This window comes from Antedon mediterranea, chromosome 3 (assembly GCF_964355755.1).
Source record: "Antedon mediterranea chromosome 3, ecAntMedi1.1, whole genome shotgun sequence".
Classification (NCBI taxonomy): domain Eukaryota; kingdom Metazoa; phylum Echinodermata; class Crinoidea; order Comatulida; family Antedonidae; genus Antedon; species Antedon mediterranea.
Window position 1 is genome coordinate 15350085 of NC_092672.1, and position 20363 is coordinate 15370447.

A 20363-nucleotide genomic window follows, 5' to 3' on the forward strand; every position below is an offset into this window, starting at 1 on the left:
ATCGTTTTGAAACATTTTGACATGACGCCTTAATATCATTGTGGCCCTTAATGCAGACGAATCCAGGTTTTGGTTTCCATAAAATCGAATTATGGTCACTACGACCAAAGGGTGCATGAACAACCGGTTCTTCGTAATGTTGATAAAAGTTAGTTATAAGCAAGTCCAGAATATTACCACTGTTGTCCCTAGTTGATGTTTTGACAACTTGTCGAAGACCAGTTGACGAGCAAAATTGTTTAACTTTCGCGCGGGCTTCGTTAAAATCACCAATGAGAATCGCCGCTGACGGTGATGATGTTCTAATGCTGTCAACGGATTCTCTTAAATAACGAAGAAGTGTTGTTTGTGTACTAACTGGTTGTCCAGGGCTGTAATAAATAATACACAAATGTAAGGATGACATGATCCGTGGCGTTTTTGGTAGCGATACTTTAATCCACATACCTTCCAGAACATCTGGAATAGGAATAGGATTGATTGTGCGAGCTTTGATAGTATCCTTAATTAGTGCAGCTACGCCACCCCCTATACGATCACTCCGTCCACTACTAAAACAAGAGTATCCGTCGATATTAATTTTGTGTTCGTTTTCTTTATTAGTCCATGATTCACTAAACAGGCCAATGTCAATATGTTTATCTTCCAAATGCATAGAAATTTCATCAATCTTATTCATTATAGACCGACCATGGATTTGTAAGCATAACTATTGGAAACTGACTAGGCTTACATTTCCGCTGTTCATCTATTACGCTATAAGTGGTGGATGCTTTTTGTAACGTTCGTAAGTTGTATAGGTTCCGCGTCCTCTTTTCGATACCGGTAATAGGCCTACAGTTTCATGTATAACAATTAGAAGTCGTCATTACACGTATTCGCCTTTTTGTTCCACCGCGAACTCCCCTCCGTCTCCAACGCTTACGTTGTTCAACAAATGGGAACTTGGTATGCGGCGGTGCACCTGTGTTGAGCTTGAATGCATTCCTTGCATACAAGACTTGTTTGCGTAACACTGCCTGATTGGTACGGCTAAACATTTCATACAGTAATACTGTAGCACCAAAAACACCAAACAACACCAAAAATACCCTCAAAACGACATCAAAATGAAACAGAAATGTTAAAAAACGATGAAACAAAAGTTATATACAGTACAAAAACCACATATGTACGTATATGCTGGTCGGAGAGCCGCTAAATTAGCGCTGCCGAGTCAAGTACGTCTACTCCCTTTGACGTCAACTATTAATGATGGTACAGGTACAGTTTAGTTCTTGTCTGTAGGTTCCGATTTAACTATAAAGCAATTAAGAAATTTCAAAATATCAATTCTACAAACTTCCATTGTTTTGTGTTTCAGTCGCTTCTCGTATTACTTTTATTCTGTTGGCTACAAATGTGTGGTACCTTGCTTTATCATTAGCGATGTAAGAAGGAATGGCGGTGCTATCGGTCCAATAGAACAAACAAGATTGTTTTACATTAAGACGTTAGCTCATTTTGTACAGCAAATTTACTTTCACAGCCATAGTTGCTGCCGTCAATAGAGAGAAATGGTGAACCGCGATGACGTCACTCAAATTTCACCGAGTGGGTATAGATTGTAAACAAACCATTTCTCGCCACATGTTTTTGTATGGGAAATTCCGATGGGTTGAGTTAAAAAGGTAGTTAGAAAAGAACGTTTAAAACACACGTAATAGCAGTATCTTTTTTTTTTGCAACACCCTTAACAATTTTAATGTTATATGGGCAAATCTTAACATATTTTATTTCAATTTGGATTGAATTAAGACGCGTTTTTGTTATATACTGTACCACCCAGCTCTAGGCCCTAGATAGTTTCGCTGATGCTGTGTTGACCTCGAGTAGGCATACTCGAGCAAGCCTACTCGAGCGAGCCTAGCACGGATTATCGGTTATTATAATAATAATAATAATATTGGAAATTCTTTATTGCATACTGTACTACTTTCTACTACTTTAGCTAGGGTGCTGCTAGGCCTCTCCTAGCTAGGTAGTAAGACTAAATAGAGCATCTCTAGTAGACACGTAGGCCTAGCATTTAGTTTCAGCTTGACAACTGCCATTTTGTTATGTGGCTAGTGATGCTTCCTGCCGGGGGGCTACCGCCAGTAATGAATACTCGATAAGACCATTCTACTATAATACTATAGGCCTAGTCTAGTGTAGACCTACAGATAGATATGAGATATTTTTAGGAATATGATTGTGAATGATGGATGACTAAATACACAAATAGAAAAAGAATTATGAGCGATACACAGCAACAACATTGGTTAGACGACGCCATGATTCACGTGTATAAACATAGGAAATGTGCCGCCCTCAACGGTTTGTTATGATTTTATACCCACTCGGATTTTAGACGTCGGTTCGCCATTTCTCTCTATTCCATTTTTGGTATTGTGAACGTATTCTTGCCTGTCATTTCATTTCATTATTTATTTGGTCTATTTAAGTATATACAAAACAAAAAAACTGAAATTAGAGAGACCAGGGTCAACCTAAGTGAACTGTAATTAAGTAATCACTGTAGCTGAGCCGGTTGACCCAACCCCAAAGTCAGTTTACACATAAAAGACATAAAGACAAAATACAGTTACAGCGAAACAGAAACATTTACTGACTGTCTTGGGTAACTAACACAACTGGGTACAAGCAAGATTACCAAAGTGAACTGGTATATAGCAGTGGCGGATCTAGCGGGGGGCGTGTGGGGCGTACGCCCCCCCTATGTTTTAAAGATTTTTTTTTTTTTTTTTTTAAATTATATAGATTTTAAAAACACGTATCATTTTCATAGTGAAAATAGTACGTCGGAGCACATCGTCAGCTTGATCGCATTTCACCAAGCATGTACGTCGACATCCTTTGTGTACTATCAATCTCTAGCGTTACCAACGATCATTCACAGTTAAGTGTAAAACTAAAAGGAGCAAGTTGATAAAAGCCACGTGGTGAGCTTGGTCGCGTTTTACTAAGCAGTTCGGCATCCTTTGTGATCGTCACTCCCGTATTGTAGAGTAGCGGTACGTACCTCCGACGATCAATAGAGTTTATGAAGTCACATGGTCAGTGCTACACTACGCGCCCATTTATTAAATACAATAAAAACAAAGGCTAGGACTGTAGTGCCTATGAAAATTATCCCGTTACGTTAGGCCTATATTTTATTAAAACATATTACTATTAAAATATTAACAATGCTGCATGCAGAATTTCATGACCCTTGTAGTGTTTTATTTGCTTTTCCGTCGATGATTCTCATAAACAAATCGCGATGACAAAAGGGGTGTTTTGTTTTTTTCAAATCACTAAATATAATGTAATGATGATCGAGCCGGACCGCTAATTTTTAAACGATCGTCTAAACCAGGTCGTTGAATATGCCGTGATTTTAATTGTCAAAAACATGATCGTCAGTCGATGGCTCGGAGTTTCGATAAATCTCGCGTCGCATTGTTGCGTGGTGGTGGAAAACACTCTCAGCAAGTTTGCTTCATTAATATGAATGAGACTCTGTGACGACCCGCTTTAACGTGACGTCATTTTACTTTAGCTGCTTGGATGCGAAGAAGTAGTCACCGCGATCGACCCGGCGGCGATTTTTTTTTTCGTACATAAGTTGGGGACCCCTCATGAAACGTCACAAAATAATCATGAATAATTCATCAGTTAATTTGTTGTTCCGTGTGCACCCAAGCATATAGCAACAAGAAGTGATTACACGCACAACTAAACTGCGATACGATTCTTTCTACAGTAGGCCTAGGATTCTAGGTCAATTCACGTGATTGCCTTCGCGCACTCTTCTTCACACACACACCACTATGCAAAATGTGTCGAGGCTAATCGACAGCTAGGCAAGACATTAAACTAAGTAGTAATTGGACATAGCCCAAAGAAAGCTTAGCCCCACAAGAATAAAAAATGTGTATAATTTGTGTACTGTAATTTTTTAATTCTGCTATTTTATTATCAAACAATATGCATGTACTCAAAGGAACTTTAAAAATGCGCGTATATGAACACATGAGATGGGAAGATTAGACCCACGAGAATAAAAAATGTATTTTTGTGTAATGTTTATTGTTTAATTTTGCTGACTTATTACTCGGACTGTGTCATACCTAACACACACGTCACACACACACCCACACAGCGAGCTTAGAACACAGCTACTACTAGAATAGACATGGGTTTAGAGACTAATAATTAGGCCTAATAGTATCAATAGAAAATATAATTTTAACACGTAATTCTTTTGTAATAAATTATATTAATAACACCATAAACTAAAGGCTGATTATTTCGACAATCCACACAAAACGCCGCTATTTTTTTATGAAATCCCACGCGGCAACCACAGCGGAGATTAGGCCTAGAATCGTACCGCACTTGTGTAATCACTTCTTGTTGCTATACGTTTGGGTGGAACAAGAAAATTTAACTGATGAATTATTCATGTTTATTTTGTGACGTTTCATGAGGGGGTCCCCAACTTATGTACGAAAAAAAAAATCGCGACCCGGCGCGCGTGTAAGAAAATAATACCGGCCTAGGCTAGGACAAGTTTATGCTTATATAAAAGCTGAAAAACATCGTCGCGTTGTAAAAATTTAGATGTAAAGTACAGGCAAGTTGTTATCTTGCTTTGGTACCCTAGGTAAGTATCAGCTGCATGTTCCACATGTCGTAATTTGCGAGCTTTAGAGTGTTTGGTAAATGACATTATGAATTGTTTGTAAATCGTTTTAAACGACTTACAATGCGCTAGAACGCCAAAATTTCCAGTTGCCTTCGCTCACAAAGCTACGCCCCCCCTATTTCTAAATCCTGGATCCGCCCCTGTATAGCATCTAGGAATAGGAACTTTTTTTAAATTTATAATTCCCAGCAATGTTTGAACTGTATATATGAACTGTTTTATAAGTTGTTTTGTGACTGTGCAATTTGGTAGTAGTCACTAATACTGTACATTTAAAAGTAACACATCCAAATGCCAACTTTAAGTCAATGGCTACCAGATGTCTCTGTGAGACGGTTATTTGAACCAGTACCAGTGTTGTACGAAAAAACTAAAAAGAACCATCATCTATATAAAAATTGCACAAAGTTATAATCAATCATTATAGTAAAATAAATCTTAAATCAGAAATATTCATTATTTAAATATATATATATATATGATAAATTTATACAGTGTTAACGTTAGTCATTATTATTTAATCTTAAAATATAATAATATAATATATATATATATATATAAACACAGTAGGCAAAGAACATTAATTCTAAACCGCCCGGTGATATACTGAAATTTAATTAATTAATTTGAAACGATAAAGATGAGGAAATCTGTCAGAATGAGAAAAAGTCGCCCCAACCGAGACTCGAACTCGGACCGTCTGCTTGATATGCAGTTGCCCTAACCATTAGACCACTGGGGCTTTCATGGTATTGTTCAAACTCGATTGGATAGCGACTCTTTAACATTCTCGGCGTGATACGGCGGAACAGCACTAGTCCTCAGTTGTACACACGTACAACAGAGATCAAATTGATACGCCCTCATCTTACAGTATTTTTATTCACGAGGCGGGATCTCCGAAGAGATACATAAACACAGTAGGCAAAGAACATTAATTCTAAACCGCCCGGTGATATACTGAAATTTAATTAATTAATTTGAAACGATAAAGATGAGGAAATCTGTGAGAATGAGAAAAAGTCGCCTCAACCGAGACTCGAACTCGGACCGTCTGCTTGATATGCAGTTGCCCTAACCATTAGACCACTGGGGCTTTCATGGTATTGTTCAAACTCGATTGGATAGCGACTCTTTAACATTCTCGGCGTGATACGGCGGAACAGCACTAGTCCTCAGTTGTACACACGCACAACAGAGATCAAATTGATACGCCCTCATCTTACAGTATTTTTATTCACGAGGCGGGATCTCCGAAGAGATACTTTTATATATATAAACACAGTAGGCAAAGAACATTAATTCTAAACCGTCCGGTGATATACTGAAATTTAATTAATTAATTTGAAACGATAAAGATGAGGAAATCTGTGAGAATGAGAAAAAGTCGCCCCAACCGAGACTCGAACTCGGACCGTCTGCTTGATATGCAGTTGCCCTAACCATTAGACCACTGGGGCTTTCATGGTATTGTTCAAACTCGATTGGATAGCGACTCTTTAACATTCTCGGCGTGGTACGGCGGAACAGCACTAGTCCTCAGTTGTACACACGCGCAACAGAGATCAAATTGATACGCCCTCATTTTACAGTATTTTTATTCACGAGGCGGGATATCCGAAGAGATACTTTTATATATATAAACACAGTAGGCAAAGAACATTAATTCTAAACCGCCCGGTGATATACTGAAATTTAATTAATTCATTTGAAACGATATATATATATAGGTTTAAAATAGATTATTATAATAAAGCAACAATAATTCCAATTAAAGTACAATTATTTTGGTTTAATTTATTTATTCAAGTCTTATTGGACTAGGTAGAGTTGAATTCGCATAACAGTTAGTCCCACATCTAGGTACACTGTACTTGTTGAATGTACGCAATCTTCTTTCGGGCTTGGTGTTTTCAGGAATCCAAGTAAAATATCCAGATGTCACCATCACCATAGTTGACCGAAACTACCATGTAACACGATAGCAATCATGGCTAACTATAGGATGATACAATTTTCTGTATATGTTAAATGTGCTTGTTCGGTGTAACTGCCAATTCACTATTTTGTTTTTATTTGTGTTACGTTGCATTCAATACAAATGTCTACAGGGGAAGCTTCAATTGGGGGACAGGAAACACTCTCAGAGCCAGAACACTTCAATGCTAATATTAATGTTATATATTTACCTTGTATTGTTCCTTCGTATGTTACTAATATTATTCAACGTCATTTCTTGAATTTATTTTATTTAAATGAGTAAAATTTTATTTGATAAACACTTGCAACAAACTACTTAATTTGACAACGCAAAAACAAACTACCAATAAACACCTCACCTATCCCTGGCAACATTGTTTACATTTTATGAAATGAAAGTATCAAAAAATAAAAAATAAAATTTGATATTGATCATTTTAGAATAAATGTATAACCACTGTAGACATGTAACAATATCTTATAGTATGTTCATCTGCATTTTTAAAATCATGTTTTCTCATGACAAACTTTATATACTGTTGTTGGCATTCACAGCAATACTTACAATGTGTTTCTAGGGTACATGAAAACAATGTGTTTGAATTACACATCCTTCATGGTTAACAAATTCTATCATCCTTATAAAGTGGCAATTCAGGAAGTAATACATAGGATTTCCTAAGATACCCAATGAGAACAATTTATCAAGAAAATCAGATTATATTAAAGTATTTACTTAAGGGTAGGTTAAACTTGATATATCTATTTGTTTACCTTGGCTTTGCATATACAGAATGGAAGCAAATTTTTTTTTATTGTGTATGTGTTTGTAAAGGTGTTGTACATCTACCATCTTAATTTGTGATTTTTGATGGAAATTAAGGCTTAGTATATCCAGACCCATGGCGTTGTGTACAACGTTAATAAAAAAAGTCAAATTATAAACAGCAAAGAAAAAAATCAGATACAGAGCGTAAGCCTTATTGTTACAATGATATTGTCCTCTACATGCCCATTTACACTAGGACAATAATGATCAACGATAAATAGATAAGCCTGCACTTTCTTAAATAAAACAAAAGAAATTAGTCAGAAATGTTTATTTTCAGTGTCTAACAAAGAAGCAACTTCTGTCAACTTATTTTACTCAAGGAAGCTGCTAATTAGCAAATTAATGAGCATAACTACAGCTATGAACTTATGATATATACTATTTTAGCATTAACAACCCATAAAAATAAAGATTCTAAGTTATGCTTTTAAAAGAAGTAGATACTTATTTCATTTCATTTTTAGTCGCGTGCGACTCTACAGCTCACTATGTTGGTCGGTTGGTCAGTAGGTCAATAAACACTAACTTGAGCACATGATTGCAGCCATGTAATGGCCTTGTTCATTCAGTTATTTGACCAACAAACCATAAGCTAAAATATACAGAGATAAATTGGAATTTTGGTTTATAATCTATGACCAATCATTGAAATTCATAAAATCGCGCGTAAGTCACGTTGCGCAACTCTGACGTCATTCAAAATATGGAGGTGCACAACTTCAGGTAAATGTCCATATGATGACAAAGTTATATATATGATATAGTTACAAGCAATAGGGCATATGCTGCGCACAAAAATCCGGAAAAGAAAGAAGAATAAAGATGAAAAACTAGATTTGAACTCGTCACTTTGACGAGTTCGGGTTATCCGCGCAAAGGCAACATGCACATACTTTAAACTATATGAACTTCGACAAATATTATGCCATCCTATGACATGAATTAAACATGTTTACAGTGCTGAATTGTACCTATTTTGTAGCATACAGCATATTACAGAATACACTGTTATATGTATCTTGAAAATATTCTTTTTTCCAAACCAATAATTAGTAAAAACTAACCTTGACAGTTTCGCTGTCCTGATCGGACAGCTTCTTCAGAAATAATGGCGATCTATCATCAAACAGACTGACCTCTAGAGGGCCTATTCTGTTTTATGCGCGTGTGCGCGCGTAACTTCTTGTAAAACATGCCATTTTCAATCCATAGAAAGTTGACCCATGATATGACTTGAATTTTCACCAAGTGTCAATAGAAAATGACTTTTGGTTTATAATCTATGATCAATCATTGAAATTCATAAAATCGCACGTCAGTCACGTTGTGCAACTCTGACGTCATGCTAAATATAGAGGTGCACAACTTCAGGTAAATTTCCATATAATGACAAAGTTATATGATCTTATGTTGACAAGGATGAGAGATATGCGACACACAAAAATCGGGGAAAGAAAGAAGAATAAAGATGAAAAAAAAGATTTTTACAATAACTTTACAAGTTGCGGATAACCAATAATAAAGATTTTGTACAATAACAATAGGTGATCATTTTATTCTAAATATGACCAGCTTTCCCCTGAAATATGGTGCAAGAAGCATTTTTGGGTAGAAGCTGGGATCCACTTGATTTAGGATATTTCGACCTCGCTGATTACAAATATGGCGGATCCCAAGCGAAATTTGGCCATCTAAGCCAAAGAACTTATAACACAAGAATCTCCTGTTCTTCAATTTGCATTCAAAACACAGTATCGGAAGTACAGGGTTAAAAGGTCAAACTGGGTGACGCCATTTCACAGCATGGAGCAGCGCCCCCTCCAAACTAGGAAGTCAATTACTCTATCCCCCTAGAGTATTAGCAGATTCCCTCTATGATTTTGACTTTCTAATTTGATGCGGGCGCCCTACTCCTCAGTCAATTACTCTATCCCCCCAAGAGTATTAGCAGATCCCCTCTATGATTTTGACTTTCTAATTTGATGCGGGCGCCCTACTCCATGGCTCACAATGGCGCCACCCATTAGCTCTATTCTATCCCACAATGCCTTTCGAAATTGTTACGCGCTTCGGACGAACAGGAGATTCTTGTGTAATAAGTTCTTTGATCTAAGCCCTTAATTTGCATAATTAAAAATGGCGGCCATTTTTTATAATTTCTCTATATCTCGAGAACTACTAGTCACAGATAATTAATTTTGGTGTCAAAGTGTTTTAAATATATGCTTTTATATTAACTTAACACATTTTGTCAAAAAATGGATGCAAGTCTTATTTCTGACATTTTGACCTTTGACCTTGATTTATCGTATCTCAATAACCAATAATCGGAGAGACACAAAATAGGGCTCTAAAACGGCTGATTCTACAACTATTGACCTTTGAACTATTAGTAAAATATAATAATTTAACTCTGAAAATGTTGGTCTTATGACATTTTTTTTCTTTTTAAATTGTTTAAAACATGTGTGTTTCTATCCAGTCTAATGGCACATTTTGTACAAAAATGGCCGATAGTATGGTTATTAACCTTTGAACTTCAGCATAGGCCTACTGTGTATTAAATAAAATTGCATAACTATGAAATTATTTATACACAATAATAATTAGTAAAATTATAAAATTCACTGCCATCAAATAATGATGCTGAGGGATTGATTGATTGTATCTGAGTTATTACAATGATGGTCATTAGAAGACATCTGGTAAATTTTGTTTTATAAAGGTCGATTCTTCAATTATAATTATAATTCTATATCATTACATTACAATAGGTTCGCTACAATCGGGGAGACTGGGCTTCCCATGGCTTCTCCGAATTTTTGTTTGTAGATAATATCTTTGAATGTGGAATAAGTGGTAGTTAAGATGAACTTTAATAACCGTATGATGTCATCGATGTTCAATATTGTTCTATTTTTTAAATCACTATCTTCTTTAAAGTTGTATTGTCCCCCTGAAAGGATAATTCTTCAAATTTTTTTTTTAATATTCCAGATAAATGTAACAAAATAGTTATCCACTTTGACCAAAAATTGGATCGAAAAAAAAATGTATTTACCTGAAAAAAGTGGTCAAATTGGCTGCCAGCCAATGGATTTTTGGTTGAATTTAACCATTTATGTTGTCATTTTATAAGTGAAAACAAAATTTTTTGTCGTTTTTATTTCATTGGAAGTGATTAACTTTATTAAAACTGCAAAATAACATATAAAGTCTGCTTTAATTAATTTTCATTTTTCATGTTTTTTGGGGGACAATACATCTTTACGGTAAGTCTAGATGTTATGACAGATAGTGAGGATGGGATGTTGGTCATGTGAGTTGAAGATTTCATCTTCTTCTATTATGTTTTCTGCTAATTGTTGGGCTAAATGTTTAGAATTTTTAATGTGGTGTTGTGTGCTTCCTACTAATGGGGAAAGGATGTCAGCAACATCCTTATATGTTTCATGTGCAATGGATCCTATGTATTCTACTATGGGACTAAGTTTTCTGCCTTCTTTATGCATTTTTGGAGTAGCAAGCATAAATATGTGGAATGTTTTCTACAGTAGGGAAGAGTAAGTCATATTGACTTCTAGTAATTCTTTGTTGTTTCTTTAAATCACTAAGAATGGATACTAACTCACTTTTGTAGCGACGGATAGGATTTTATTTCAAAACTTCATATGTTTATTCACTCATCCGTAAGCATAGATGTTAAAGTGTGTGTGTCGTATTCCTCTTTATCCATAATGACTGTAGCTTTCCCTTTATCAGCTGGTAAAATGAGTATTATTTTACTAGATGTTGGATAATGATTCAAAATAACAATGTTCAATTGTAAATTGTGAAAAAATGTGGGCTAAGGTACAAGTTAATGGAGGTAAACCTATGTATATTCCGGTCGAGGATGTTGACATTGAAACAAGAGATGAATTGTATAATCATTTGTTATCAAATTGAAAATATGTTTAACAAAAGAAAATCCATTAATTTTGTTATTGGGAGACTTTAACACTAGCATAGGCAATGCAATACATAATGGTGACCCTACATTTAACACAAATGGTCATAGATTACTGGAATTCAGTATTGACTCAACTTATTAATTCTGAACCGCACTATATATTTCAAAGGTAAAATTACTTTGGTAAGAGGTGATAAATAAAGTATCTCTAGTATCTGATCTAATAAATACAAGGTGCATGTTTATTTTATTTGTTAAAAACAATAATGGTATTAGTTAATAGTTTGTAGCCTAGTTAAAAAATAAATTTCTGTCCTCGTACTTGCAAACTTGAATAATTCTATTACTAAACTTTTTTGTAAAGAACTTGCTTATGTTGAGATAGCTGGTACCTCTCGGTCATATTCTTATGTGTGATTGCAGTGATTAGGCCGACATTCAAAGTCAGTACAGATCTTTGTGTATTAGAAGCAACTCACTCAATCGCAAATTTATGAAATGCTCTACCAATGTTAAATGTTACTGTATTAGTATGTATTGTGCAGCCCTGGTGTAACTATCGTATGAAGACTATTGGATCTCGTAATGTATGCTACAATAATGCTCTGCGCTGTATACTTAATTGTAGTGTTTACGTAGTTATTTATGTAGATTCTCTAGAAGTAGTAGTGCCAGTGCAATGTTTATTGAACATGGTGTCCCTTCCTTTAATGAGTACATTCGAAAATCTACCTATATATATTTAAATGCATTCATTATTGCCAGCGATCTAACTACTTTATAAACAATAGCTAAGTACGCACTTGTTTTGCGGTATCCCTTTGTACGAATCGTTCAACGTTGTGTCTAGACGCGTTATATCATGTTCCATCCAGGGACCAAAATGTGTACTGTAGTTACTTTCCAGGCGAAGTTTACCGACGGTTACGTCGTGTACTGTGTGTCGACGCTACGCTACACTACAGCAAAAACGAATTATGTTAATTGTTCGTATGTTTACCAATTTTTTAATTTTCAAGTAACCTTCTGTACCGTGGGGCACTTACAATAAGTGCATTTTCCTCGGACCTAACAGCTCTATTTTTCAAAAATTTCTTACAGATCAGCCCAAGGCACGCATTTACAATTTTGGCATCCCCAGACAGCAACCAGCCTACGCCTCTGCGATAAACAATATAGGCCTACCTCTTCGCCTGTGGGTAAGTTTTACGTTCGCGTATATTAATTTTTCTATGCTACAATTTACCCAATAAATATAGGCATATTTTGAAATTTTATTTTTTTAAATGAAAAATATGGATTGAAACAGTCATTGCGCATCGTATTTTTCCACGCAGTATTTTATTTATGCATTATAAAAAGCGGAAAAAGTGGCTACCCTAAATCTGATCTCTAAAACAACCTCAAATGACGCTAGAAGGCGTTGCTTCCTTGGCGGCCCTGGCCCTCAGCCTAGCGATGCTTGCTACGCTCGCATAGCCCCTTGTCGGGAAATGTAGCCCCCGCGTCGGGAAGGTCCTGGCGCCACCGCTGAGACATTTTTTACATTCCATTCTCTAGAAAATCAACATGTGTACCTCTCTTTGTACCTCTCGATGACAGGGAAAGTTCAATGACTGTCAGTGAATAAAAGGTAACTGATGCCGATCAATAAAATTGCGAGAGAATTCTAGAGTGCGTGTGAAAAAGATTTACTGATCGTCCGACAATACTATAGACTTAAAATTAATTAACCTAATATTCTTAACCTTAACCTACAGGGCCTATGTAGAAAATAATTTAATCAATTTTAATGTAATAATTAGTGTAATAATCATACAATATTCCTGTTTTACTAAGCTAGGTATTACGAACGAATTTCATTGTTGTCCACGTACAGTACGTGCGTACAGTAGGCCTACTAGTTATTGGGCTCTAGCGGCGCTAGTTCCCTTTCGCTTGTATTTTTACTCCAAATTACTAACTTTATCGCGTGAATACCACACCTTAGAATTATGCATCAAAAGTACTTTTAAGAAGAAGAATCACATACAAAGTAACAAATAAATCATTATATTGATGATTTTACAGACTTGTTTCTCGCACTATTCAATGTTCAATATTTTTATTTCTATAGAGCATCAAAAGAGCAACAATAATAGAGGACTAAAACGTAGTGGAATGCGTCAACTTCTAATGCATTTATTGGTAAAATACACATTTAATTTTAAGATAAGTTACTGCAGATACTGTTCTGTTTTCAAGGATAATAATCGATTTAAATCAGCATCACTATCTAGCCTAAGCCTAGGCTTAAGGGCATCCTACTGAGGATATTATTATGAATTTTTCAATTTTATTTTCAACAGTATCATTTTATTTTTATTGACAGTTACAAAATATATTGAAATTGAACATGATTTTCACCAAAAAAAGGCATTCACTATATGGATTCCACATAGTTTTTAGCCCTCTATTAATGTTGAACATTGAGTATGCTAAATTCGCGAACAGTATGCAGGAAAAAAAGTTCTACTACAAGTAGTAAATAAGACAGCAACTTTATCCTCCTTGTTTGTACCTCCCTCCTTGTAGGCTACACCCTTTGAAAATAATTTTCAGTACATAAAACGAACAATTAAAAATCCCCAAAAAATTACAAAACATAATTTTATCATAATAATGTACTTCACAATATTTCATATCTGAAAACCCTTCCGAGAGCTAATCTCTCTTCTTAGACATTATATCGGCCTATGAGTGGGCCAAATCGTCCCGTCACACCTGGGCCGAATCGTCCCGCATTCATCAATTATTGCCTATTATTATAGCATCTTAGGAATAGCAATTAGTAAGAAAAATAACCTAGCAAAGAGTTACCATTGCATTTGGTGTTTGGAAAAATGGTGCTCAATCTAATGTTTAGCAGAAGCGGCATGCATGAGTTAGAAACATGAGCAAGAATACAGTATTTTAGTATTGTACTTATCACCCTTGAGATTCAATTGAAATGGTGTATCGTCGAATGACAGTACTACGCTGATCACACATGTGCTGCATCCTGTCTCGATATTGCTACCCGCTTGGGCTATAGGCACCTGGATGTGTTAAATGTTTTACCATTTTCATGAGATTTAAAACATCTTTTCCTGCGGTTTCTATATTTTCTCTTAGAATATGCCAATTGCGAATTATTTTGACATCATACTTATATAAATATCTTATGACGTCATAGATACGTTATATGGCAATTTAAATACTAATTGAAAAGTTTAATACCACATTTATATAGCGGCTATTCTGAATTTATGCTAATTAAACTTCTTTTTGATGTATGACTTTGAATATCATGTTCATTTCAACAGGAAAGTGTTAGAAAATTGTTTTGTACCATCATTTTTAATTGCTAATTTGCCAAAATGTTTAGTCTGGTATTTTGGAGAAACATTTCTATATCTAGATAGGCAAATTCAACATTTATATTTTGTTTGTAGAAATGTTCGCGCTTTGCGATACTTGTCTATGACCCACGAGGTAGCTAAAAGTATGACGTATGTGATGACACGATGGAATCATTCAATCGTGTCGGTGTGTGGTGGTGATTCTGCAGCCTATTGATATGCCTACTAGGGCTCATATGCCTCCTAGGCCTAGGTCGCCATTTTGAACGCCTAAATTCATGAACTTTTATAATTTACTCACCATCGTCTTTGAGTACAAGGGTTAGGCTGGGGGATTACTACTATAAACTCCCATCTTCTTTATTCACCGAAAATCATCGAAACATATTAAAAAATGTTTAGTGCGATATGGTTGAATGATTCCAGCTATGTGTCTAGCTACTCTTTCTGGTCAATAGACAGGTCTGGCAAAGTGCGACCATCTCTAGTAAACATAACAAAATATAAATGTTGAATTTTTTCTTGTTTCTTTTGCCTATCTGGATAATGAAGTTTTTCTTCAAACTACCAGACTAAACATTTTGGCCCAAATTTAAGCCTAATACACGTCAAATTAGCAATTGAAGTGATGGTACATTATCTCTTGTATTTTCACCGGCTTTCTAAACAAGCATCATTAATCAGGATGAAGGAAAAGTATGGGGCCTTATTTAGTTCCTTGAGGGATGCATCAACTCAATACTCAACTCAACTCAATAGACATTTATTTACAAAATCTGAATACATACAGTAGGAAAACAAGAAACAGGATTGTACAGAATTATAAAGTATATCAGAAAATGAAGGCAAAAGCCCTGAAAGATGTTTGTAACATCTTGTGTTGAGCGAGCCTTAACACAAATAAAAAAGAAAAGAAATGCATTGAAGAAAATCATAATAAATTTCATAATCTAAAATATGAATAACAGAAAAAAAAAATATGTTGGTACTGCAGATCGAGACATGACCGATTAATAAATATTTAATAAGTAGAAAAGGTGTATTTTTTTAATTTTGAGAGAAGTATCTTAGGGGAAGCAGATTTTAAAATGGAGGGTGGTAGGTTGTTCCAAAGGGTGGGTCCAGAGTATTGAATGTTATGTTGGAAAGAATTTGTTCTATGGGAGGGTATAGATAATTTATTTTTAGTACGTGTGTGATGGGAATGATAGAAGGAATTGGAAGTAAAAAGATAACAAAGATTTTTTTTTTTCTCTTTTGTGGCGTGAACCACCACCTTTATTCTTTCATATCATAATTAAATACATTACAAATAAATCAGTAATATCTGTCTTCATATGTTCTTTCTTTAATTATATTGTTTTCCGTTAATATTCTACATTTTTCTTTATATTTTTCTGCTCAAAAAAAAATATCAGTAATTTTTGTAAATTTTAGTTTTTCACATATTGTTTCCAATATTATCCTCCTGCTTTCATGGTTTGTTATATTTATTCACATTGTACACAGACAATATACATACCGTATTGTTTCATACCCTTTTAATTCATACCATTTATATACATCTTTAGACATTATATACAAAGATAATATAAAACAACGTTTAAAAAAAAAAAAAAAAAAAAAAAAAAAAAAAGATAACAAAGATGGTGAGGAAGGATGTTGTTTAAGGCAGAGTAGACAAAAATGGTTTGTTGAATTAAATTGATATCATTAAGTTTGATGAGATTAAGATTTGAAAATAAATGAATCATGTAGTTTGGGCATTAGAAGAGACTAAAATGTCATGCTTGGCAAAAAAAGGGCAAAAAATGACAGTAATTTGATGTCTCGTGGCCATGTTTCGCGAGTTATCAACTATGCAACCTCCTCTGTAGTGTACCGCAATGGCCGGATCTACAAATGCCATGCCAAGTCACCAAATTAAAACAGTGTTTAGTCTTGGCCAACCGCATTGACTGATCGCGTCGTTTTAAGTTTTAATTATTTACACCTATCCTTGGAACAGTGAGTAAAACTGGAATATGCCATTTTAATGTTGCATATTAGTTTATCCACTTTGACCAAAAATTGGATCCAAACAAAATGAATTTAACCATTTATTACGTTATTTTATAAGTGAAAACATTATTTGTTTTCGTTTTTTTTTTCTACGGAAGTGATAAACTTTATTAAAACTACAAAATAAAACTAAAATAATATTCAAAGTGTTTTTGGGGGACAATGCACCTTTAAAGCAAAAAATAAAAATTTTATTACAAAAGTAGGAAAAAAGCTCCCAAAATAAATTGCAAAATATCAAAAACTAATGAAATAAAAAAATGTAACAAAACAAATCCAAATGCTTTGATGATATATGAAAACTACGGGGGCTGATTTCCGCCAAAGAAAAAATTTATTTTATAATAATATGGCGTTATAACGCCATAATTACGGCCTAAATACAATGACCTAAATACGGTGTTATAACGGCCTAATTATACAATCCGTTCACACGTACATGCGCATGCATAGTACATCAACAAACTCAGAGCCATAAAGAGTTGCGACTTTGAATGGATTGAATCAATTTATTTAAAGGTTTTTTTAAAAATAATAATAACATTATTTTGATGATTATGACAAAAAAAAAAACTTTAATCCCTTTATTTTTTACAGCGATTCTCTATAGTAATGCATTGTTTTTGCATTTTGTTGTTTAAAATCATCTTCGCAGTAACTTTATGATTGTGTTATCTTAGCAAAAACCTTTAAACAGATTATTAAATTAGATATTTAAAATCCTGTGAATGGTATACATTTTTTAAGCACATGACTCTACTCCATACACTACATAGGCATAGTTGGACACAAAGATGGCCAGTAATGTACTACGTGACTTTTTAAAATCTGTGAATGCTTCGAGAGGTTTGTTGATGTACTACGCATGCGCATGTACGTGTGAACAGATTGTATATTTAGGGCGTTATAACACCGTATTTAGGGCGCCCTAATACAGCGTTGTAACGCCCTAATACGGCGTTGTAACGCCCTAATACGGCGTTGTAACGCCCTAATACGGCGTTATAACGCCGTATTACGGTGTTATAACGCCCTAAATTACGGTGTTATAACACCCTAAATTAGGGCGTTATAACGGCCTAATTACGGCGTTATAACTTCCTAAATTAGGGCGTTATAACGCCGTATTATAAAATAATTTTTTTCTTTCGCGGAAATCAGCCACTACGTAGCCACTATGTAGAAAACTGCATTGGTGCAGAAACACGACCTAGACACAATTAACATTAATTGTGTCTATAGATCGTGTTTCTGCAGCAATGTATTTTTCGTCAATTTATGTCCCCTTTTTTATTCTATCTATAGGTAAATGTGACTAAATTGCATACACATCACTATTTCTGAGCAAAATTAAAAACAAAGGTCTCACACAAAAAATAAACAAAATATCAAATAATACACCACGAAAAACACCAAAAATATTTAGTTATCGTTAGTGTCCGCCATATTTTATCATTGAAATATTTTAAACTGTCGACTGATTGACAGAGTTCAACGTACATGTCGAAAAACAACCAAAATATATAGTTATCGTTAGTGTTCGTGCGCATCATCTAATTTCAGCTTACAAACCATGTGCACTTTTTTTGTGTTTTCAAGTCCGTTATTGTTATTATCTTAATTCTCCCAATTCATATTTTATCATTGAAATATTTTAAACTGCCGACTGATTGACAACGTGCATGTCCTTATCATGCACGTTGTCACTTTCTGATGCGCGCCCTAAATTAATATTCACACAGCACGATTTTCTTTAGTGTCCTTATTTTCGTAAAGTCCCAGTCTGGTATTGCTTTCATTTTTTAGCTACAGATTTTTCAAATTAAAGGAATACTTCATGTATAACAAAATCAATGGCCATAAATATCTCCGATTTTTATTCTTGACGATTTGTTTTTTTTTTTAAATAATTTGTCGAAGAATATGTTTATCTGGAAAGAGTGTGTTTTTATTATACTTACTTACTGTATCCCATGCAAATTAGTACATAACCAGATTTTAAAGCAAGGTTACTGCTAGTGCATTATAATTATCTTAATGGCTAAAGGAGTGGAGTATACTCTCAATGGAGAAAGCCACTGTTATCTAACAACTAAACCCCCATCTCACTAGAATCCGATCTGGGGAGATCATGGCGATCCATCCCGATCTGCAAATCATTCAGAATTGGCTTCAATTTCTATTTTTAGACCCCTGGAAGCACTCTACTTCGGGTACTGAGCTACAGCCGATAGAGAAGCACTTGTGTTACGTGTGTACGGCAATAGTACTGCATTTCCAAGCCGATCTAAAACGATAGAGTCCTGCTAAAGAAGACAGAGCCCAGAATTTATTTTTATTATATTACACCTTATTTATAGAGGGTGACCCTAAACAGCGTATGCTGACAATCAAGTGGCCCTCTTGATGAGTTACAGTGGATGTGTGCATACTAGTACACCGGGGTAATAACCCCAATATACGATGGGGAAGACAGAGTTATGGCCAAGCCCCGTTATTGATTGTACATGTTTCTATATAAACCTTAGCGATCCAGAGGGTCTGCTCATTCAAAATTCAGAATTGAGAAAAGATGGTATATGTACCTGCTGTTCAACCTGTCCATCCTACAACAATTCCAGATGAAAATGGAGTATGATGCAATGGAGAAGAGGAAGAGAAGAGATTTTGGGATATTGCATGGTTGCCTGCACCAAGACAAATTGAATGTCTATATTGTTATAATATTTGTTATTTAATAAATAAACGATATTTAAAAGCAATTTTAAACCCAGAATCCCCCTTTAATAGTGTATCATCATCATAGTAGAAGATATGTTAATAATAATATAATACACTGTGGTAACTGTGTACTGTAGTATATAGTTTTTTTTTTTTTGGCCACCCACCCAAATGTATCAATACCATTTATATTTATATATTTACTTTCCTCAACAAATTGATAGATGTAAAAAAAAAAAAAGCATTACATTTTGCGCTTTTTTCAGGACTTCCCCTAGATGTACGTTCGCATGGAACTTGAACGCAACGCAATAAATCAAAACTAAATACTGAGTGAAATCGGCAACAAAATGTTATATCGTCCTTCAATTAGTCACGCGTGTTTATTGGGTGGAAAAATGATGATCGTTTTTTTCATTGGTAGCATGCTACATATAAGAGTGTCTTTTCCTGCAAATTAGAGGTGCCATTTATCATGAATTTTATGTGCGAGAGTACCATTTCCGACCATCTGGGGCGTCATTTAGCAAAATTCGATTTACCACAGGTCCTGTCAATGGCCCTGGACCAGCACCTTTTTCCGCCATGTGCAAACGCTGACCTGCGGGAAGCGCCCTGTTGTGACACTTTTACTCAAAATGGGCCTATGGGGAAAATGTCACCATTTAATAGGCTAGTACCTCAGTTTTTATATATATATAA

General features: G+C 34.9%; 1 long non-coding RNA gene across 1 annotated transcript in view; it reads left to right on the forward strand.

Moving 5' to 3' along the window:
• LOC140043658 (uncharacterized) overlaps positions 1 to 20363 on the forward strand; it is a 91686-nt gene that overhangs the window by 55063 nt on the left and 16260 nt on the right. The gene's annotated exons all lie outside the window — the stretch shown is intronic.